Source organism: Sapajus apella, unplaced genomic scaffold (genome assembly GCF_009761245.1).
Source record: "Sapajus apella isolate SASKATOON/1434 unplaced genomic scaffold, GSC_monkey_1.0 scaffold85, whole genome shotgun sequence".
NCBI classification, from domain to species: domain Eukaryota; kingdom Metazoa; phylum Chordata; class Mammalia; order Primates; family Cebidae; genus Sapajus; species Sapajus apella.
The window spans coordinates 5,410,192-5,433,759 of record NW_022437025.1 but is presented as its reverse complement, the minus strand read 5'-3'; the positions used below and the strand labels follow the sequence as shown (position 1 = coordinate 5,433,759).

The window sequence follows — 23,568 nt, the reverse complement described above, 5'->3', positions numbered from 1 at the left end:
CTGCCAGTAACTGGAAGATAACATAGAACCCTCCGTGTGAGCTGAGCAGCCGCTGTTCTAAGTTCCCTTCCAGCCACCCGCCCCGCTCTGCCTGTGTGGCCCCCTGGCAGCCCTGGCAAGGGGCTTGGGAGCTGCTGCACTGTAGTCCATGCTGCGGGTCAGTGCGTGCACAGTCCTCTGGAGTGCTGCTGAGATGTCATGGGGCTGTGGAGGAGATTGCTCTTCCTGGGGAGGCAGCCTGCCTGCGCCCAGTGCTGAGGGAGTGCCTGGAGTGCGGGAACTGGGACCCCCTCTTAAGTGGTTCCCTTTGGCAGACAAGGCAAGCCCCCAGCTCCACCTTGGAGCATGCATCCTCCCACTCGCTGGAATGAGCCTCATGTTCTGTCTGTTCGTTCAGCCCCCACGCCTAAGCCACCTCCCCCTGGCCTGCCCCCTCGTCCTGCTGTAGGGGGGCCCTTGTTGTCTGAGAGGGCTGTGAGCCCCTCACTGCGGCTGCTTCCTGCCTCCTGCTCCAGGCCCTGGGAAATGCACTGGAAGCTCAGGTGGGCCTCATTCTTGGCCTACAGCACTTTGCAGCCAGGGAGATTCCTAAAACCACTTCTCCGCTTGGAAGCTTCCAGCCCTCCCGGACTTCCAGAGGAAATCCAAGCTCCTAAATGCGGCTTAGAAGGTGGGCCCGAGCTGACCTCATCTCCCTCTACTTCTTCTCTGGAACTTTCTCTCCAGCCACACCTGGTGGAGCAGAGAGCTTCCATTCATCATGTTCCAGACCCTGTGCTAAGAGTTGATGTGTGTGTGTGCAGCCAGTTCTGTGGGGAAACTGAGGCACAGAGACCCTCTCAGTTGTGGGGCCAGGATTGGAAGGGAGGCCATGTGGCTGTAAATCTCATGACCAGCGGGCTGTTCTGTCCATACTAGTGACCCTGTGGCTGTTTCCTGCTTCTGGGCCTTTAAACACCTCGGCTGTGTTCACTGTCCAGCCCCAGGACAGTAGACATCTCCTTCGGGAGGCTCTCCCTGCCCCCGCGGCCTGTGAGGGTCTCTCCTGGGCTCCAGCTGTGTATGGAGGGTGGGTGGGGATCATATTTTGCTTCAGAAAGCTCAGTATAAACTTTCCTGCTGTGAGGAAGGAGGCCGGGGATGGAGGAGCGGGAGAAGAAGGTGAAGGCAGAGGCGAGAAGGGGGCTCATTTTCTTCTGTACAAACATTCCCCAGAGGAGAAGGAGCTTTAAGCCAAAGGTTTCTGTGACCCTGGCTGCAGATCACGTCCCCCGCCCTCCCTGAGTGGGCGTCTCCCCCTGTGCGAGTCCCACACAGCAGCAGGCATGAAGATGTGTGTGCCCTCTCCCCAGTGCAGACAGGCTGTCAGTGAAGAAGATGAGAAACAGGGCCCCAGCAGGGTAACCTGGAGTTCTGGGGAAAGAGCAGGACTTCTAGGGTCAGCAGGGTCCTCTGGGCTTGGGAATTTCTGGGGCAAGCTAAGGTTTCATGATCTGCTTGCAGAAACTGTTGATTTGCTTGAAGGTCAGGGGAGAGATTACTGGATTAGGTCGGGGGATGAATTGCTGCCTGTGCTCTCAACACCATCCCTCTAACTCTTAGCTTCTGGGAGCAAAAAAATTTAGGGGTGGCCCCCTGCCCTGGCCAGTTGGTCTCTGGAGGGCCCATCCTGGGATGCTCAGAGGCAGCCTGCCCATGCGCCCGTCCTCCGGCAGAGCACTGGGGGCAGCTGTTCATCTGTCTGGAGCTCCTCATCTGTGCTCCGGGGGTTTCGACCTGATGGTGGCTGGGAGTGCCCAGTGGAAGATTCTGCATCTCTGCAGCCTTCAGGGACAGCACTGGGGGACGCTGTACCATTGGCCCTGGACACCGCGGTGTGCGGGGGAGGTCTGAGCACGCCTCGGCTTAGCTTGTGGATATCTTGTCATTGGTAGTGAGCCTGATTATGCCTGTGACAGATGAAGAAATTGAGGCACAGAGGCCAGGCGCGGCGGCTCACGCCTGTGATCCCAGCATTTTGGGAGGCTGAGGCGTGTGGATCACTTGAGGTCAGGAGTTTGAGACCAGCCTGACTGGTGTGGTGAAACCCTGTCTCTATTGAAAATACAAAATTAGCCAGGTGTGGTGGTACACACCTGTAATCCCAGCTACTCAGGAGGCTGAGGCAGGAGAATCACCTGAACCTGGGAGGCGGAGGTTGCGGTGAGTTGAGATCATGCCATTGCACTCCAGCTTGGGCAAAAAGAGCGAAACTCCATCTCAAAAAAAAAAAAAAAAAAAAAAATTGAGGCACAGAGAGGTTCAGCAATTGGCTGAAGATTGCAGAGCAGCGGCAGAGCCAGGGCCCTATCTGGCGGCTCCCCAGTGCCTTCTCCTTCATCTGCAGCCCCATGTTGCACCCTGGGCCCAGCACAACTGTGTTCATCGATAGCATGTGAGTCCCCACCTGGTAGGTGGCCTGCGTGGGCATCACAGCCTCTGACGTGGCATCCGTCTCTCCTCTGAGCAGCCTGGGGTCTAACTGCGTTGCTAACACTGATGTCTGCCTGGCTGGGATTAGTTCACTGAGCGTGACAGGGTCTTCATTCTTCATCATCATCAACTCCTCGGGCACCGCCTCTATTTTGTGACTGGGGGAGGAGGGCAGACTATTGCAATGCCCCAACAGTTGTTCATGAGGAAGGCAATTTCCACACAGCACAAACAGCCCAGGGTCTGCTTAGCCCTCCCTTGCCCACAGGTCCAGCTCTGCCTGTTGGGTGACATTTACACATGGCAAGGTGCCAGCTTTGCAGTGCCAGTGCCCCCAGCATACAACTGTGTCATAGATCCAGGCACGTTCTTCCTGGCCTTCCTGCAGCAGGCGTCTCTGGGCACCTCTGATGTGAGGGCCTAGCACATACGTTCGTGGGGCCAGCTGTCCTCAGATGGGACAGGGACATCCAATACAGAGAGCAGCCTCCATTCGTGTTCTGCGTTTGCTGCCACCAAAGGCTCCCTGTTTTCAAGCAAAATGGGTTAGTTGGGATGCAGGTGCAGATAAAGGAGACCCCTCTAGCTGGCTTACCTGGAGGGGGTCTGACACAGGAATGACCTCTCTCAAAGCCCTTAGAAAGGCTTGAGGAGCAAGCTGCAGCCTGGATCTCCTAGACTGGGCTTCCAGAAAACCGCGCAGAGCCGGCCACAGTCAGGTCAGCCACTGCAGGTCCTATCCAGGGAACGACCCTGGCGGCCACCATCCACCCCCGCAAAACGAACACCCCCCCCCCACCACCTAGTTTAAGTTTTGCTCCAGTGCTTCCTATGGGAGAACTGAAACCACAGCTGTGATCCTAGCTGTCTGCAAGGGAGTTCTGGAAATACAGTTTACACATTTCCCATATTGATACACCCCTCCTCCCGTTTTTGGTTTTTGTTCAAAAAGAGGACTTGAATGGCTTACAAAGATGTAAAAACAGTGTAAAAATAAAATCAGCAAGGGAAAAAAAAAAAAAAAAAGGAAAAAATCAGACGAAGCTAGAGACAGGCTCGGTACATAGAATACTTGCCGCGTTGCTGAAGGTGGGCCAAAGCGTTGTCTCTGAGTTTCCCCACAGCCAAAGTAGAAAGGAAAACAAGAAGAGGTAGAGGTAAATCAGTAGCCCAGGAGAGCTTTCCTGAACTGGATGGTGATATCAATGGCCACTGGGGTGACCCCGTACTCTTACAATACATGCAGCGGCCAGTTTCATTTCCCTGTTATTTATAGTGGCTTGACATGCCGTTTGATGGCTTACTACCTGAGCCTAGTTCACTGAGCTGTCTCTCACAGGCATCTGTCAAGGCCGGGCGCAGGCCTTAGGCATAACTCTGTAAAGCAGGAAGTACAGGGTTGAGTGTCCAGCCCAGGAATGGCAGGGGGGTGCACGGGAAGGAGGGCGGAGCCCATTCCATCCACACGTCTGCTGTGTTTGTAGAAACAGATGAAGGGAATGTTCTGTACCTGTTATGCGTCATGTTTGTATTTACAGTTAACAGGACAAACTATGAATTTGGGAAAAATGTCAATTTCTGGACACACACACCCCTGCCCCACCCCCCAATTAATTCACTGTGTTACATTTTTGCAACTCTCAGACAAAGGGGAGACCCTTCCAGTTACATCCTGACTCTCAGCTGACCTTAAACTTCAGACCTCAAGCCTCTGTTTCTGGAAACTGACCAGACTCTCAGATCAAATGGTGCAGCTTCGGCTGCAGCCTCTGATAACTTTGGAACATTCCTGGGACTATGAAGTGATCAGTCTGGAATTCAGGCCTCTCTGTCTCTTTTTTTGGGTGGCATTACTCATATTTCCTAAGGACAAAAGAGTCAAAACTCAGGCAGCGCGGCCTACCTGGCCACATCTGCTGCTGTAGCTTCAGCTCGGGGCCCACAGAGAAACAGGGACTCCACAGACAGGAAGTCACACGTGGGTTTCTGAGAGGCACTGGGTCTCTCCCGGGCCTTTATCAGCTATTTACAAGAATGACTGCGCTCTGGAGAGGCGAGGCTGGGAGGACGGGACCAAACCTGACCTTTGGAAAATTCCAGGGTTTTGAAACTATTGTTATGTGAACGAGTGTGTTCCTTCTTATTTAAACCACGGCATGGTGGGCATTTGACGAGCCCCTCTCTTTTACTTCTTACCGAAGGATAACCCCATCATTGTTCACTCACGGAGGGAAGTATTGCATGCCGTTCTGGAAGGGCCAGTGTTTACACGTGATGTTTGGATTGTGTGGTAAGAATAGACTTAGCTCTGTATGGAACTGCCAGTCTGTCTTCCAAAGTGGGTGTACCAATTTCAGTTCCCGCCGGCAATGAATGATAGTCTTGTTGTTCCACATCCTCGCCAGCATTTTGTGTTGTTAGCGCTCTGCCTCAGTTTCCCCTTTTGTAAAATGCAGAGGTGACTAGTACTGCATATGATGACTATAGCAAAGGATGGATGGATTACAGTGAATGAATGAGTGAATGAATGATATAACCCAAGTACAGTGCTCAGCCAGCGCCTGGTACCCGGTGAGGGCTTAGGAAGTGTCCTTATCCAGCACTCAGTAGGCATGAGGTCAAGCCGCACAGGTGAGTTAACCTGTGAACAAGTATTCGACGCTCTTCCTCCCGTTGCCCAAAGAGCCCAATGCGAGGCCTTAATTCATTGAATCCAGGCCTGCCACACCACAGATGTGAGTCCCGTGTCCAAGGGTGCCCTGCCCACAGTAGCTCTAGATTTTTGAAGAGCAGCCTTGTAAAAGGAGCTAAACGATAAAACCCAGCAGAAAACATCCCGAGGCCTTCAGCGTTATTCGTGCTGCACAGAACTTCCTCCTTGTCAGGCTCAGGGATGGCAGCGGAGGGTAGGGGTCGCTCTCGCCACAGCCCACGCGTGTTCTTCAGAAGGGGCTGCTGTTTCAGCGAGAAATCCTTCTCTCTCAGGTGGACCATTTTGTCTGTCTCTGCTTGTCAGCGACGGTGGCTGACATGTTGACAAAAGTCTTTCATTTCTCTGTGGCCCCGTCATTCGGGGCGTCCCCTCCTCCAGGGATCCCACCCTCGAGGGGCCGTGTCCGGCCGCTGCGCTCTGGAGACCTTGCCCTTTCTCCCGCCTGCAGCACGTGGGCCTCCTCTCCTGCTACTGGGCTGTGGGTGGGTCCCGTCGTCCTGCTCTTGTTCTAGAGCCAAACAAGAGCTTTCCATCCTCTGTGTGTCTCTGGTCACTGCCAGGCAAGCTCATGGCATTGCCATCTTGTTCTTGCAACCCGGCAAAGCTGCGAGCCTCCATTGGGCTGTTGGCGTGGGCAGTGAGTGGCCAAACTCTAACCTTGAAGGCAGCTTGGGGGCCACAGGCTTGCCCGTAAGAATAATTGTGTCTCGGTCTCTCCTTCCTCTCACCTCGTCCCCTTCCCTTCTGGGATGATCCTATGCACTAATCACAGCTGGGGCCTCCGAGGTTTCAGTGCCGTCCGTGGGTGGGGACTGGGTTCCTTCTTATTCCTTTGCATGCCAGAGATGAGTTCGGAGGGACCACATTTGCCAGGACTCGGGACATGGTGGGCAGCATGCCCTCCCTGCCGCACGGGCACACACCAGTGTGTGGTGGAAACTCCACACAGCCACTCCTGAAATTGCTGCCTGCGCCACTTTGCCGCATGGAGCTCCCGAGGGGAATGGGAGCCCTATGTTGGCCCTCACTTTGCTCCAGACTCATTCTAACCACAGGGCCTTGCTTCACTACTGTGGCCTTTCCCATGGAACTCAGCCCAGGGCCACCTTCATGGCTCGGTTCTCCACCCGAGAGGGAGGCTGTCGTTACAGATGGGAAGATCCCATCAGCGCGGCTGCTGCTGTTACTGTCTCTCAGGTCTGTGACAACGTTTAAATATCAACATGCAGTTATTCAAGGACGTCTTCGAAGGTCCACTAGAATGATAGACACGTTTGTAAGACAGAATCTTTCCCTCCATCCCTTTAAAAAGTAGATCACATTATGATGTATGGGGGAAAATCTCATGGTCTCAATGCATAAGCCTGTAGAATACCTTATTCATTCTGAAAGCAGAGTACTCGGGATCGCAGGGTATGAATGAACTCGGTTCGTATTGTTGGACTGTTTTGTGCCATATGCTGTCCTGAATTAATGAGGATGTAGCTGTGTATTTATTATAAGGATCACCAAAGCAGCCTAGATCTGAGAATCTATTCTTAGCTCCCCCGCTAATCACGGGGTGAGCCTGGGTGGGAGCCAGTGGGAAAGGGTAGCTCAGCTGGTCTTCAGGTGGTGCCAGGCACGCCAGGGGCTGTAAGCCCCTAGGCTGGCAGTGTTTTGGTCCATAACACACAGATGAGGAAGGACGCTGAGGCTGAGAGAGGTGCGACAATCTCAATGCCAGGCTCACCCAGCGGCGGGTGGTGGAGCTGGGATTCACACGCTGCTGGGGGTCTCGCCCTGTGGACCCAGGCCTTTCGTCAGCAAACATCACCCACTAAGATGTCCGTGCCAGGATGGCTGGGAAGGGGCCGTTTCAGCATCTGGGGAGGGAAGCTGAGGTAAAAATTTACTCATTCACACTCACTCATTCACCCATTCATTCCTTCACTCACTCATTCATGCATGCATTCATTTATTCATCCATTCATTCATTCATTCATTTACCCATTCCCTCATTCCCTCATTCCTTCACTCATTCCCTCCCTCCTTCCCTAAACATGGAGTATCCCCCATGTTCCTGGCACCTTTCTAGGACACCGTGGTGAGCAAGGCCAGGTCGTCTCTGCCTCTTTGGGCTTCGTGTCCAGGGGGGAGGCAGACATTGAGCATGCATGTGTGATATGACCTAGAGCGGCTGAGAGTTGGAAGGAGTTGCAGGACAATTTCCCTGCAGGGTGGTGTCAGGGAAAGAGTGATCCGAGGAGGAGAGGGTGCGCACGTAGGCAGTTCTTCCTGGGCTGCTTTGCAGGGGAGCAGTGGGTGGGTGCTCCCTGGAAGCAAGGCTGGGCAAAGTGCCTGGCGCTCAGTAGGGCTTCAGTAGACGTGAATGGAAAAGAGAGTGCTGGAAACTGCTGCAGAGCCTCAGGGCAGGGGTCTGCAGCGACTCCAGGTTCTCCAGCCCCTGGATCCGGAGTCTCAGCCATTCACTCCAGGGGTGGTGCCCCCCTGCAACTCTGGGGTCATTTCATTTGGGCCACTGCTTAGAGTTTTGCAAAGTGGTCTCTGGCTCTCTGCTGTGCCTGCCATTGCGGGCTGACACTGGGTTGATGGCAGTTTCTGCAGCATGGGAGCTCAGACAAGCACTGTATGCTGGGCAGTTCAGGCCCAGGGTTTCCACCAAACATAGGTGGGGCCCAAGCAGGAGATGGGAGCTGGCTCTGACCACAGCATTGGGGTGAGGGGTCCTAGGGAGAAAGGAGATGGAAGAGTGGGGCAGGACCGGAACTCGGGGAGCCTTGGATAGTTCTGGCTTCTCCTGTCCCTGCTGGGAGCCACTTAAGGATTTGGACCATGGGCGCGAGGGATCTTTGGCACTTTGATCTTGTCCCTTGGCCTCTAGGAGTCTGAGTTTGTCAGGTCCTTCGCAGGCAGCCCTGATGGGACCAGCCGGGATGGGAACGTACAGTGTTGCCTCAGCGTCTGATCTGGGGAGACGTGAAGTGCATGATTCTGAGCCACCACGAGGTCAGAGGAACAGCGTACAGGATTGAGCCCCGGGAGCCTGCGAACAGCCATGGAGGGGGCAGGACTGTGCCCCCTTCATTCAGGCACGCGGCTCCTTGCCCAGCCATTTCTGACTGGACAGGGCAGGAGGGCGTCCTGCTGAGGTGGATGCACGATTTCCCCATTCGGTTGTTTCTTTCAGAGTCTGGGAGGTATGAAGGGAAAGAGCTGAGGCTGAGGTCAGACGGCCTGTGTTCAGGTCCTGGCTTCCCTGCACACCCACTGCTTGGCCTCCGGCTCCTTCATCATCCTCCCTGAGCCTGTTTCCATGCCTGTGAAAAGAAGCAAGCTGCTCACGGCCTTCAGTGCAGTGTCTGCATATAGTGGGTGCTCAAGAAACAGCTGCCGTTCACTGTGAGAACCCAAGACAATCTCGCTGTGCAGATCCCGGGAGAGCTGGAGGTGAAGGGGCCATGTCTGCCCATCCATTCATGTTCTGAAGTCTAGAGGGTGCCATGCCTTGGAGATCATACAGGCTGTTTATGGTAGAGATGGTTCTCGAACTCAGGTCAGCTGGCTCCTGGCTGCCATAACAGATTGCTGCAACCTGTGTGGCTCGAAACAGTGGGAATGTATCCTCTCCCAGTCCTGGGGGCCAGAAGTCTAAAATCCAGGGGTCCCATGGCTGTGCTCCTTCTGTAGCTCCGGGGGAAGATCCTTCCGGCTCTTCCAGCTTCTGGTGGCCCCAGGTGTCCCCTGGCCTGTGGCTGAGTTGCATCACTCTCTGCCTTCGTCTCCACGTGGGTTTCCTTCCTGTCTCTTATCAGGACACCTGTCATTGGATTTAAGGCCTGCCTTACTCACTTGGGACCATCTCCTCATATAGATATTATTTTTTTTGAGATGGAGTTTCACTCTTGTTGCCCAGGTTAGAGTGTAGTGGCACGATCTCAGCTCACCACAACCTCTGCCTCCTGGGTTCAAGTGATTCTCGTGCCTCAGCCTCCCGAGTAGCTGGGATTACAGGTGCCCGGCACCATGCCTGATTAATTTTTGTATTTTTAGTGGACATGGGGTTTCACTGTGTTGGCCAGGCTGGTCTCGAACTCCTGACCTCAGGTGATCCACCTGTCTCGGCCTCCCAAAGTGCTGGGATTACAGGCTTGAGCCACTGCGCCCGGCCCCATCTCCTCCTGTTGACATCCTTCATTACAGCTTCGAAGATGCTTTTTCTTGATAAGGCCACATGGCAGGGTGTGGGCATGAGGGTGAAGGCCTGTCGTGTAGGAGGCCGCCATGCGGTCCCCCACGCTGCTCACTGCGTCATGCCCTGTGCAGCGGTGCACGGAGTGCCTGGCCACAGTGGGTGGTTGATTTGGATTTTCTGTTGAGAGCGTGGTTTCCTCCGTGGAAGACATGGCCTCCTCCAGCTGAGGCTCCAGCCCCTCCCCCCTCGCGCTTTCTGCTGTTTGGCGCCCAGCCCTGCCCTCCAGACAGCTGGCAGAGGGGATGGGGAGGCGCCTCTGCTCCCAGGAGGATTCTCCTGGGGCCTCGTCCTTCCTTCTCACCGGAGGACCAGACCGCCAGCAGAAGCTTCCGGAGCACTGTGGGCCGAGTCAGATCCCTGTTCCTTTTAGTCTGGTGTGGGCTGCTGCGTCCGAGGCTGCAGGAGCGTGGGGACCCTGGGCTGCTCAACAGAGCTGAATGAGTTCAGATGCTCCCGCTACGGGGCCTTTCTCTGATGCCGGGTGCAGCCCTGATTTAGGAGCCTGGCGTGAGGCCGACAGCCTGGGGTTGCAGTGCAGCTCGGAGGCCCGGCGCTGGGACCAGCGCCACCATTAATCAGCACCGTGGCCGGCACCGTGCTCCGTGCCCTGCCGAGAGCCAGCTGCCCCGCCGGAGGCTCCCCGCCTGCCTCCCATCCATCTTCCCGGTGCCCCTCATGGTGGGTGTAACTGTCACCATCCTTGCTGTCCCCCTCGCCCCCCTGCTGAGCTGGTAAACAGTCTCTTAGAGTCACCAGCTGGGTCCCCAGGCCTGTGCTGGTCCTCACTGCATGACTTGGACCCTGAGTCTTCTCGAGTGGGAAGTGGGCACAGCCTCACGGTGCCTCCTAGGAAGGGGGAGATAGAGGATGCGGGAGCCTGCTCAGGCGGAGCCACTTCTGGAGAGAGTGGGCCTGTTGTGGGAGCAGCGGAAGAGCCTGGGGAGGCCCTGGGGCTGGGCCGGGGAGCTGCCTGCTTGGGCCAGGATGGAGCAGGGTACAGGCGAAGGGAGATGCTCTGGAAGGCACCCACAAGGCCTGACATTGGAGATCCACCATCCAAGGTTTCCAAGATAAAGGGGTGGCAGTTTGGCTGGGCCTGGCGCTGGAGGTGGGGCTGGTCCCAGGACCAGAAGAGACATGGCCACACTCAGTCCCCTGCCAACCCCCGTATCTTACCGGTGGAGGACACAGGGCCGGGGAGGGATGTGCTCACATCTTGCATGAGGCAGCTGCAGCCTAGACTGGGAGCTGCCTCCTCCTCCAGGAAGCCTTCCTTTTTCTCTTCTGGGTTTCCAGGGTTCCCTTTGCTGGCCTGGGTCCAAAGGTGCAAAAGTGAAAGAGAGCTGGGACTCGATCCTGGGCCTCCTGTAGCCTGGCACTTTCCCCACAGTGCCTTAGAGGTCACATGTGTTCACAGGCCTCGGTTAACCAGAGCAGATAACTGAGGCAGACTGGGAGGGGTCTTGGGTCCCAGACTGTGGAGCCTGGGTGCTGCTTTTCAGGGTACAGGAGCCATGGAAGGTCACAAGAGGAGATTGTCCTGACGGAGCTTCGGCAGCTGAAAGTGAGTCTGAGTGAGGAGACACCAGGTGGCAGAGGCAGAGAGAGGGACCAGGGCCGCTGGCATGAACCTTTCTTGCATGAGGTGGCTGCAGCCCAGCCTGGGAGCTGCCTCCTCCTCCAGGAAGCCTTCCTTTCTCTCTTCTGGGTTTCCAGGGCTCCCTGGGCTGCCCTGGGTCACTGCCTTCCGTGTTGACTAGATCTGTGTACTCCCTGAGGGCAAGATTTGGGGTTCCCTTGGGGGGTCTCCTGCCTTGCCCAGTGAGGGGTACAAAGTGTCCTTAATGACAAACCAACTGAAAAATCCCAGATGAGAAAGATCAAGGACCCACTTGAGAAGAAGAGAAGGCTCTGGGTGCCACAGCCCTCGGGCAGCAGTCCACGAGGCCTCAGTGGCTGACTGGAGACCCTGGAAAAGGCGGGGTGTCCCAGAGGCTCTGAGGCTCCCAGGCAGCGGTACCCTGGCCCTCCTGGGTCCTCCCATCTGGGTGTGCCCTAGCGGGTGCTCAGCCTGACAGTCTCTCCCAGAAAGGTTCGAGCCAGGAATGGGAACAGTTCCTACTGGGAGCTGGGCGTGGGGGCATGTCACCCTTGCCACGGCCCCAGGATGGGTGGGTGGGGAGACAGGAACCTTGTCTCTTTCGGCAGCAGGAGGCCCTGTGTCCCAGTCACTTGTGTTTAGCAGGAGGGATCGTGTTCAGACGTGGGGCAGGGGCTTTGTGCCGTCATCGGGAGAAAGAGTCTAATTTTACAAGTTTAGAGTTCAGCCAGCGGATTGTTTGTGTCTTTTTTTTCAAGAAGGAGATGACAATACTGGCATTGACCGTCTTTAACTTGCCGTTTGACTGAACAGCTCAGCTCCTCAGTGGCTCTGGCTTATTGATCCCGTGCCGTGGGCGGGTGTGGGCCTGCGACTTCCTGAATGAGGGAATGGAGCGCCGCGGACAGATTCGATTCGTTTAAAGATGGTTTTTACTTGGAAGGAAAGGCTGTTTATTCTGCTATGGTACAAACTGTTTTCTGGTTTGGAGAAAAAGCATGTAAATGCTCCACATGCGGGCCCAGGAGCCCACCCACGCTCTGAGCCTCTTCTGACAGCTTCGTGCAGCCCCTCTGGAATGGGAGAGCCCATTGCTGGCCCAGCCTTGGTGGCAGAAAGGCAACTGAAAGCCAGCTCACGCCATGGGGCCTCCTCTGGTGATCTTACGGGACTCCCCAGGGGTTCATGCCATGTTTAAACACTCAAGAGCTTGGCCGCTTAATGTAGGAGTTTATCTGTGGGATGCGTGGAGACTCAGCCAGAACTGCCACCCGCGTCCTCAGGGTGAGCACCCGAAGGAGCAGGCCAGCTGGACCACAAGAACTTGAACCTCATGCCACTCGGCGGTCTGAAATTCGGTGCCCTGCCGATACGTGCGGGCCCCACGGTCCCACCTCCATGGTGAACTTCTTCTGTTAGGGAGGCCAAGAGGGCACTGAGGGGCTCTGCATTTGTCAGCTAGGGCTGCTGTAAGGAAACAGCACAAACCAGGCAGCGCCAACAACAGAATTTTATTTCTCACGATCCTGGAGGCTGGAAGTCCAAGATCAGGGAGAGGCAGAACTGGCGTCTGGGGAGGATGGCTTCCTGGTTTGTAGATGGCAGCCTCTCCACTGCCTTCACTTGGCAGAGAGAGAGAGAGAGCGGGAGACCGTGTCCCCACTTCCTCTTCTAAGGCCACAGTCCTACTCGATTAAGGCCCTGCTCCTATGACCTCTGTAACCTCAATTCCCTCCTGACAGCCCCCATCTCCAGATCTAGTCACATTGGCAGTGAGGGCATCAATACAGGAATTCGTGCAGGGGCTTGGGGAGGATGCAGTGCAGTCCGTCCTCGGCATGAAGCCTTTTTGCTTGAGGTGGCTGCCACTCAATCCAGGTACCACCTCCTCCAGGAAGCCTTCTGTCTTTCCTCTGGGTTACAGTGGTGTCTGTGCCACCTCCTCCAGTAAGCCTTCCTATCTTTCCTCTGGATTTCCATGGGGTCTGTGTCATACTGCCTTGGGTCCAAGCCTTCTGGGTTGACTCTATTGACTAATCGGTCTTCCCCACTGGGCTTGGCACTAGATTTTGAGGGAGCTAGCAATGGGAAACACCTGTTCAGTTCATTCAGGTGTAGGTGAATATGGATGTCTGCCATCCAGGGAGCCCAGTTACAGTTGGGGAAACCTTATTCCAGTAGTTGGGTGCTTTCAGGGTTAGTGACTGATGTTCCTTCCCCCTGGCCCTCCACAGATGGAGGTCTCTGTACCTGGAAGACCCCCTTTTGCCTTTGTCTGGCCCACTTCTCCCTGGGAATCAGTCTGGGGTTTCCTTCTCCAGGAAGCCTTCCTGGAGTTCACAGGTCAGAGCCCACTGTGCCATCTTTGACATCTTATATCTGTGTCTGGTCCCTTTCAGGCAAGGCCTGGCTGTCATCCCCTTTGCTTTGCAGAACCTGCCACCCTGCCTGGCACTGAGTGGGTGCTCAATCATATCTGCTGATGGGATGCAGGCTCCTGGTGCCTGGAACAGTGCCGGCTGCTGGGGGCACCTGATACATGTTTGATGAATTGAATTCATCAAGGGCAGCAGTGTGGATTGGCAGCAGCTGCCACAGAGACCAAGCCGCAGTTAATAAAGCCCTCCCAGACCCGGGGCCCGGCTGAAATCTCACAATTTATGGAAAGCTTTTCATTATAACTCTGCGGGGAGCTCCCTCCAGGATTAGCATTTTTCAGACTCTCCTATCAGCAGCACTTTGAGGATGAAAGCTGTGAGCCACGGAGGCGGGTGTGGGGGAGCAGACACAGGCTGTTTGCACATCCCAAATAGAGACAGTGGGTGGCTGTGGCCCGTCCTCCCGAGGCGCTGCGGGACCTCACCCTGGCTCATGCTTCAAAGGACCCTTACAGCATTCTGCATTGCCATTGTCACCTGCAGCACCCTGCTCGCAGCCAGGGGACAAGGACAAGAGTCCCTTCCGATTGCCTGAAAAGCTGCCCTCTGAGTTGGCCCTGGCACTCCCAGGCTCCCAGGGAGGACACCTCATGGGAGGGCTGGGGAGACTTTCGCTGCCTCTGAGTGGCTCTGCTCCAGGGGACTAATGTTGGGGGGGGGAACTGCAGGCAGCTGAATGACCTGGGCTGGCAGGAAGCTATGGCTGACCCCGGGGGAGGCAGGTTCATGCCACATGGCCCAGTGCCCTATGTATTAGTCCGGACAACCTGCGGCAGCTCTTGTAACAAACACGTCTCAGTGTCTGACAAGCACCCGTCTCCTTGGCTGTCCTGTGGGCTGGCTGCCCCCTGAGTAGTCACCTGCCATCTGGACCCCTTCTGCTGTGGGCTCTGCTATCTGTAAGCTTGACCTCAGTGTGTGGACAGCAAGGAAAACGCACACATGCTCCCACGGGGTGCTCAGGGCTTTGACTGTACCCCAAATCCAGGGTCTTTTGGTGTGTGAGTCACAGGGGAACCTAGTTCACTTTTCCCTTCCAGGGTTTTTCTCTCTTCCCCATGCTGCCAACACAATCCCCGCTTCTTTCCCCAGGTCTTTACACCCATTGCCCAGGTGGGGAAATCGAGGCCTAGAAAGGAAGAGGATCTCCAGTGACCCATACTCAGTGGGAGCATGGAGACTGGAACCCAGGTCTTTGAGCTCCCCAGGAGTGTTCCTCCTATCCCCTCATCCATGTGCACAAATGTGTGCATTGTGTAAGTGCGTGTGTGTGCATATGTGTGTATGCGTGTTGAGGCGTGGAGGGCAGGGCTAGCTCTCAGATGATTTGTTGACGGTAATGACTGCAGAGGCTTCATTCATTCATTCATTCATTCATTCGGTGAACATGGTTGAGGGCCTGCTATGCTCCAGGCAGGGCTGAGGAGCCAGTGAGGACGGGGCAGACATAGTCCCTGCCTGGTTGGCGGGGGTAGCCATGCTTAAAGAATGAATTCCACTGTTCCTTACTTAATTGCCCCAACCGTGGTCACTGCTGGAAAGGAGACAGTGCTGGGAGCACGTTTTACCCTGGGTTGGGGAAGGCCTCTCTGAGGTGGGGACGTTTTAGGGATATGGGTAAGTGAAGCACAGGACGTGGAGTCGGGGGACAGCATGTGCAAAGGTCCTGAGGTGGGAGGGACCCTGATGTCCGAGACAGAGGCACCTGTGACATGAATAGAGGCAGGAGAAGGGGCTCTGACAGGGCAGCAGTGGGGGCAGAGCTGAGGCCACATAGCTGGTGAGAGGGATTTTGACTGAACAGCTGTGGGAGGCCAGGAGAGGGTTTCAAAGCAGGACAGGGGCATAGTCATTTGCTTTTCACAAGAGCTCCATGGCTGCAGGTGCAGAGGGGCAGTGGAGCCTGGGAGGAGCCTTCACCTGGCTGGAAGGAGGCCTCTGCTGTCTACATCAGTGCTGGCGGTCGGGCCGGGGTGGGGGGCTGGCGGTGCCGTGAGTCGGGAGGCATTCACCGTGAGGACTCCCAGGGTTCTGGCTCGGCGGTGGATGATGGTGCTCTTCCTGGGAGAGAGAGGTCATGTGGCATTTCGGGCCCTGGGCTGTGGGATCCAGGCCAGCGTTTCTTCTACAGCAGCGGAAATGCCTCAGCGTGGGCGTCAGCACTTGGTCAACTGCGCGTGGGTCAGGGCCGCCCGCCAGGGAAGCCTGGTATGTGAGAGTCTCCAAGACAGGGGACATCAAGAAGGGGACCGAGATGCCACCAGCAAGTCCTGCGAGCCTGTCACCGTCTTATGTCTCATCTCTCCATCCCTCCTCCCATGTGATCCTTACCAGAGAATTCATCTTCATGGACACAGAAGCTGATATGCAAAGAGGAAGGTCTCCAGGGTTTTCCAAGGTCACCTGGCTTGTAAATGACACAGCTCGTTCCCATTCAAGTGGGACAAGCCCCTCAACTGTAAATGCCCCACAGTAAAGCTGGGGAGGCAGCCACGCAGGTCTCACGAGGCCAAGGCAGGGATGGTAGGAGGTGCGGTGGGGAGATGGTGGTCCTAACTGTGCCTGTTGTCTGGGGGAGGGTCTGCTGGGGCTGGCCCTGGAGGGGACCCTCATGGAAACCAGACCAGCCTCACCGAAACTGAGCTCGGCCTGGATCTCAGCTCTCCCCTGCTCATCTCCTGGAGAGGAAAGCTGGGTGGCCGCCTTGCAGTCCGTTCACCAAGGAGATTCTGTCCCACAGCTTCCATCACTGCGCAGAGTGCTCGGAGATAAGAAAAACCCAGAGGGCTGATCTGGGTGGCGGACCTCGGCAGATGCACAGGTGTGGACCACGGTGGCGGGTGTGTTCACAGTTAGTGCGCTCCGGGGACCTGGGCTTGGCCTGGACGGGAGGAATCCACGGATGTTCAGGGTGCACAGGAGTAAAATGTTGTATTTCTTTGGGGTTCTCCTTTATTTATTTGCTCTTTTAACATTGGCTGCTGCTTGTGAAAGGGAGAGAAGAACTGCATCACTGACTGGGAGCAAATCTGAAGGTTCCGGGGGCTTTGGTGACATCTGTCTGCCTGTATCCAGCTGGGATGGCTGGAGTCGGCCAGGGTGGGGCTGGGGTCCTGGGTCGGACATCCCCTGCTGTTTTGAAGAAGTTGCCTGGGTGTCCATGATGAAGAAGCCACGGTGCAGAGTGCACGCCCCGCCGTGAATTTGGGCAGGGTGCTGAATTTTTTTCCAGAAGGCACTTATTAATTAGAAAGGAAAAATAGCCCACACTTATTAGAAAATACAGAGAAGCAGAAAGAAGAGTGGTCCATGCAGAGGGCGTCTGCTGGGTTGCCTCTGCAGATTTTTTTTTTTTTTGTCTTTTTCTATTTTTCTTTGTCTGTTGGGGAGTCTGTGACTTTGAAAACGGTGCTTGAGATGCCCCAGCCACCACCTTTGTGCCCTGACTGACTTCCCTCTTGGCTTTCGTCACACGAAATCTCATGCCCTCCTGCAGTCCTTGTAGACACGGCCTTGCGTAGCGCCGACATCCCCACGGAGTGGGTGTCCCAGAATGTCTCTATGAGCCCCCTGCTGTTGGTCATTTTTGGCTCCCCACGAGTTTGAATGCACCGTTTGCAGAGTTTAAGATCCTTTCCTTGGGAGAGATTCCTGGAAGTGGAGTCACTTGTTGAAGGTGGCGAATGGTTTTGGGGATCTGGGTAAAGCCAACCTCTTGCTTTCTGCAGGCGGAGATGACACAGACAGGTGGGCCGTGCTGGGGGACGCGGAGGTCTCCCCAGGCTGGTGGACACAGTTGGTGTCTTGGGTTCTGTACTGGTGGTCCTTACAGAGAGGGCCTCTCAGTGCGTGGTGCCAGGGATGGGTGGCTGCCTAGAGGCTTCCTTCGGTCACAGTAGGGCATGCCTGCATTGGCTCCTTCCAAACGAGTGTCTGTTACCGCTTTTGGTGATAACTTTGCAGCCAGGACGTGGCTATTCCGAGGCGCTGTCTAACAGGGCGCGTTTGGATGGTATCGCTTGCTGGGGTTCCTCCTTTCCACCAAGAGCGTGCTGGTGTCTCCAAATCATGGCAGTTCCCTTTGCCTTTGATGTTTATCCACACTCCCTGAGACTCTCCACGGCTCTAGCGGTGTGTTCTGCCTTCCGGAAGGTCAGGTATGACTGCAGCCAAAGTGGCCTTGGAGGCTGGGGAAGGGGTGGCTTCTGGTTAATCACGTCTCATCCGCTGAGAGTTCTGAGCACCCTACGTGCTCACGCGCCACTGATGTCTGGCAATGAGGAGACACCCCACAAGGAATCAGTACCGGGGCGTGGAGGAGAGGAGGGTTCCTCTGGGCAGCTTTGGGGTGGGGCAGTTTCTAATAGAGGGTAAAACTGGGGCCAAGGCCTATTTGGGAGACAGATGTGAGAATGAGTGTCCTCTGGTGTAACCAGGACGGGGCTGGGGGGTGGAGAGAAGATGAGGCCGGGGGTGGGGCAGGAGGCTGTGTCTCCCCACAGCTGGCCTTCTGAGAGCTGGGACCTGTGGACCTTCAGATCGTCAGCGAGGCCTCTGACAGTGCCCGGAGCACTTACCCCAGGGAGCTCCTCCTCCATGCCTGGAGGTGTAGGGGGTGCTCTGGGACTCTGGAGGGAGGACTCTTTCTGTTCTCTGGGCCCAGCCAGTACTTGTCATGGGCAGATCCTCCTGGTTCACTTTCCCTCCCTGTCTCCCTCTCCTTATCCCTCCTCCCCTTCTGCCTCCCCCTCTTCCGCTTATCCTCTCCCTCCTCCCCAGCTCTCTTCTCCCCCACCTCGTCCCCCTCCACCCCCTCCTCCTCTCCCTCCTTCTCCTCCCTTTTATTTTCTCCCCCCTCTAGTTCCAGCCCCCTCTCCTCCCCCTCTCCCGCTCCTCCTCTCTCTCTCCTTCCCCTCCAGAGGAGACACCATTATGGCTGCCGGCACAATGAGGCGATTGTGCACAGCAGCCCCTCTGAGCCCGGGAACATGGCGGAGGCCTGATTTTCATGAATAATCAGACTCCCGGCCAGGACCGAAGCGGGCAGCACCTTGAGCTCCGCTGGCCAGCCAGGCGCGTTGCTTCTGGGCTTTGTCCTGGGATGAAGAGCCCCTGGCTGGGTGCCCCGCTCCTCAGCAAGGGAGTAGGGAGATGGGGCTGGCAGTGGAACCTAGGCATTGCTTTAAGCCTCTCAGCCCTGGAAGCAGCCAAGAGGGGCCAGAGCCCTTGCCGGGAAGTGCTGGTGGGGGCTGGACTCCAGCCTCATGTCCTCGTCCTCTGGCCCTGTGCATGGGACCCCTGGAGGGAGCCCTGCTGTAGGCATCCATGGGGTTACTGGTGTGAATGGGACAGCACTCTCATCCCCCTGTTGCCACCATGTGGGGTGGGTCCTGCCCAGCACTGGATGTGACACCCACCATTTGAGAGGTGTGGCCCCCTGAGACTGGGCCTCACCTTCCTCACCTGTCCAATGGGCATTCTCACACCTCTCCACCTGGGACTGGCCGGGCTGATGGAGCAGCATGCCCAGCACACAGTAGGTGCTCAGTGTGGATAAGGCCGAGTCAGCTGCTTTCCCATGGCCGGCTGATGGAGAAGCCAGGCGTGGGGGGCCTCCCTGAGAGTGACACATCAGAGCCAGAAGTCCTGGAGCAGAGCCCTGTGGGAGCTGTGTCGTGGCTGTGTGTGTGGCCGAGGGTCTGTGTCGGGGGCCACAGGGAGAAACGCGATGCCGGAAATTGGAATCCAGCCCCAGCCAGCCTGCCTCTTCCTCTTGGCGACAGTGGCACCTGCTTGTTGCCCATGCTGACCTTGTTTCTGTAGCTCCTTGGGGTGCTCCCTCTGGGGTGCACCCACCTTCCTGGACACTCGTGAAAATACTCAGGAACCCCCGTCCCCCACTCTCCCAGCCTGCAGGAGCTAGAAGTCTCTTTTCCCCCTCAGGGCAGGCGCTGTGCACAGACCGATTTTCTCACTGGCCTCTGACGAGCCTCATGTTAACGGGCAGAAGAATGCCTTAGCAGGGTTTAGTGAGCTGACGCTGGGCTTGCTGGCAGCAAGCTCTGCCTCCTCTCCGGAGACCCTGAGGTGGGACTCCTGGGGTGCTGCAGGCACAACCCAAATTGCGGGCAGGGTGGCAGGGACAGAGTGTGGGGCCCTCTGTGAGACCCCACCTCTCCTCTCCTCTCCCCACCCCACCCCACCGAGGACACGGGGTTCAGCCCTGGCGGAGGCCACTCACTCCTGCAGGGCACCAGTGGAGGGGGTGGCTACAAGCATGTACCTTGGGCAGCTAACCACATCGCTCCAAGCCGCAGTTTCCCCCACATCGCTTGGGAGTTAGAGTAGCCCCAGCCACTGAGAACTGCGGGGAGGGGTGAGCAACTTAATATTCACTGACACAGGGCCAGCACCAGGCCTGTTCTTTGCAGGTCAGCAGAGAAAACAGCAGACTCTTTCTGGAAGGGTGACACTCCCCCGCCCCCGTGTGGCTTCCCTCTATGGCTTGGTAGTCCTTGGATATTGGGGACAGAAGAGGCATGGGCGTCTCGACTCCCCAGCCCCCACTGGCTAAGGTCCGCATGCCCGGCCTGGTGTCCGAGGTGCCCAGGCCAGCTTTGTGCCCATCCCTCTTCCCAAGCCCCAGCATCTTCCGGTCTCCGGGGATTTGCGTGTGCTGACGAACACGTGGGACACGCATGCCATCTGTCTTCTCTCTCAGGACTTTGCTGACCTCTCTCCTCGGAGCGCCTGGGGGCTCCTCCCCACTTCCCCTGGATGCCTGTGGGTTCCCTCTCTGGGCATCTCCTCTGCCTTAGGTGGAGGGGCTGCGATTCCTCAGTATGGCCCCTTCCCTTCTTGGAGGGCAGAGGCCTGTCTGAGTCACTCAGGCACCCCCAACTCGGGGTTCCCCACTGTGCTCAGTACCCAGGAGGGGAAGCGGTGAGTGAGCCCCATAGTCGGTAGGACTGCAGGGAAAAGCCACACCCGCTTCTGCCTCTGCCTGGCCTCAGTCTGCAGTCCTGTCCCCTGCATGAATGCCACTTTTGTGTTTGTTCTGCAGGCCCCTGCCCCTCCCCCAGCCCCACCCCAGGGGTGCAGCCGGGTGGGGGATCGGAAGAGCTCTGGGGGTGGAGAGCTGACTCTGCTCCTTCCGTCCAGACAGCCTGGGCCCTAGGCATGCCCTGCCCCCTGCTGAGTCTCCCCGGTGAACGGGGGTGGGGCGGGGAGGGCTGTGCTCAGTGACAAGAAGTTCCCTTCCTGTTCCCAAGTTCCAGGGCTCCTGTTCCTAGGTCCTTGTCTGAGGCTTCTGTAGGATAGGAGCTGTGCCGTGTGGTTCCCAGCCTGAGACCAAATTGCTGCCATGTAGAAGAGACTTAGACACGTCTCCTGGGACTCCAGGAGCAGGGCTGGCTCACACTCAGGCCTGCCTTGGCCAGCACCTTTGGGCCCGCGGTGCCGCCTGGGGGCATGGCATTGGGTAGAGCCAGGTGTCCGGGGCTCTGTGCTGGCCCCCCGTCTAGAGGGCTCAGGCCTGTCTGTGCTCTGGCCATGACTCTCTGTAAGGGCCTGAGAGTCTGTGGAGTGGAGAGCGACGCCCCGAGGCTGGCATCCGCCTGGTAGGCCACATCTGGATACCTGGGACCCTGCAGTTTTGTGCCTTGCTGGCCTGAGCTTGCTTCCAGGGCCTGAGCCGCCTCTTCCCCAGGCGCATCCTCCCAGAGTGGGCTGCACAGCCAGGGTGGGCACTTGGAGTCCCAGAGGTCGGCCAAGGCAGCAACGGGTGGGGGACAGAGGGAAACCGAGCATGGCCTTGGAGGCCATGTGCACCACAGGCAGGCAGGGTCCCCTGGGGTCCAGGACGGGACCATGGTGAGAAGAGAAAGGGGCAGCTTGGGGATACCGATTTGTACTGTTCCCCAGGGCTCTGTGCATATGAGGGCAAGGCACCCCAGCAGGGGTGAGTGAGGAAGGGTTGGGGTATTGGAAAGGGAGTATGGGAAATTAGAGGTGGGCCTTGTCTTTCCTGGGGTCTTAGTTTGGTTTCTGGGATGAATTCAGAGGCCAGGATGCCCTCACATCACGAGTGACAGTGCAGACTTTTCTGGAGAGGGTGCCGGGAGCTGCCTTCAGCTCTGATGGGTCAGAGACCCAGATAAGGGCGGAACTACTGACCGGGGTGCCCTGGCTGCTTTGGAGCAGGCTTCTCCATGGGAACTACTGACTGGGGTGCCCTGGCCGCTTTGGAGCAGGCTTCTCCGTGGGAACTACTGACTGGGGCGCCCTGGCCGCTTTGGAGCAGGCTTCTCCGTGGACACCATGTCTCCTGGAGCCACTGTGGCTGTGAAGGACCCAGGTTTCTCTGGCTCCCACAGTGACCGGAGAGGGCTGCCTGTCTGATCTCCAGCAGCCATGCTGGATCTTCTGCAGCGGCCATGCCGCTGGTGTCACGGAGGAGGAGGAAGCCAGCACTCCCGCCAGAGTGTAGGGAATGGGGCTTGTCTGTGCCAACCAAAGACCTGAGCAGACATGTGTGAGCCTGAGGTCCCTAGGCCCTGGCTGTGCCCTGGCTGGGTGCTCCGCCCCGGTTCTGCCCATGTCCTTGGGATCCTCGTGCTGCCATCTGGCGCCCCTCTCTGCAGAGCCTGGTGGAATCGGCTGGCAAGCCCGCCTCCATTCACACAAGTGTTTGTCCTCTTTTGGGACGAGGCTTGTGGGAAGATAATTAAAAGTGACCCAGCATCGCAGAGTTGTGCAAATTGCAGGATTAGTGGGGCATTAGCGGGAGGCCTCACAAAAGGGCTGCCCTGGCCCCGCCGCCCCCTCTTGGGTCCCCCAGCTGGGCACATAAAGGCCGGGGGTGGTGGCGAGACCGGAGGGGGAAGGAAAGCAGGAGGAATTAGCGTGAGGCGGATGAATAGGGACGCTTTACAGCCAGGGCGGCCTGGCTGGGACGGGGGGTGGGCACCCTGGAGGCCGGAGCCAGGCGAGGTGGGGGCCGAGGCTGTGAGCGGGTGTGGAATGCGTCTGAGTGGATGGCGGGCTGTGCCCTCCTGAGAAATCGGTGCTGCCAATCAGGCACGGCCCGCCGAGCAGCCGCCCAGGGCCGGATCCCAATCAGCTCTCCGGCTTGTCTCCCCTCAGATGGCTCTGCCTCTCAGTGGGGCTGAGTTCCTTTCTGTATGGATCGCATGGCCTCGGATAAATCTCTCAGAGACCATCTGGCCCGAAACATCAAAGAACAGCTGGAGAGATCTTCTTTCCTGGTCCTTTTCAAAAACAAAGCGAAAGCACCCGCCCGTCTAGGAAGCGAGAGCATGTTAGGTCCTGGGGCGTTTTCTACTTGGTTGGTTTCTGTTCTTTCTTCTTAAAGGTGTATGGGAAGGAAGCGCGTCTTATCCCTGAAAGGCAGTGCACCCTAATTGTCTTATCATCTGAAAACAAGTGCGGTGGGGAAGCGGTGGTCCAGGCTGTGTTATGTTGACGGCCGCGCCAGCGTCCCACACCGTTTTCCTGGGGCCTGCTGCCTGCGGGGCATTTCTGCTCCCTGGTACTTCAAGCTCTGAAACCGATGCCTGAGCGCTCTGTGTGTTCCCTTCTCACCGTCCAGCTGGGCACGTAGGCAGGAAAGCTGGGGATGGCCTCTATTTGTCCTTCTCCCAGAGTCCCCCTGACACCCACCCCTGCTCCAACTGCGGCTGCCTTCTGAGCTGAGGCAGCCAAATTCTAGCCGCTGCTGAGCTGTGACAGGCTGGAGTCAGGACTTGGTCAAAATACTTTTTGTCCTTGGGCGTTGGTAAGACAACTAAAGCCTGGCAGAATCAGGGTGAGAGAGGATAATGGCATGCCCTCCACCTGCTGAGGGCTGGGAGGTGGAGCAGGCAATGTCCCACACTTTGTAGCCACTGATAAGTGAGTGATGCAGGAGCTGAGCTGGGTTCTTGCACTGAGGGTGCAGCGAAGGCCCCGTCACTGCCAGGAGAGCTTCCTGGAGGAGGTGGCCTAGGAGTGAGAGGTCTGGAGGGAGGTGTGAGGGTCTCATCCCTGGGATGGAGCAGGAAGTACTCTGGGCAGAAAAGTGGGCGGGGGG

At 57.1% G+C, this 23,568-nt stretch overlaps 1 protein-coding gene across 6 annotated transcripts in view; it reads left to right on the top strand.

The window, feature by feature from the left end:
* Window positions 1-23,568, top strand: part of SORCS2 (sortilin related VPS10 domain containing receptor 2) — a 587,909-nt gene that overhangs the window by 104,703 nt on the left and 459,638 nt on the right. The window contains exon 1 of one of the 6 annotated variants that reach the window (XM_032254113.1): window positions 16,815-17,635. The exons of the other annotated variants lie outside the window; for them this stretch is intronic. The gene's annotated coding sequence lies outside the window, so the exon portion shown is untranslated. Of the gene's footprint in view, window positions 1-16,814; window positions 17,636-23,568 lie in introns of those variants that run through there. 6 annotated transcript variants of the gene reach the window in all.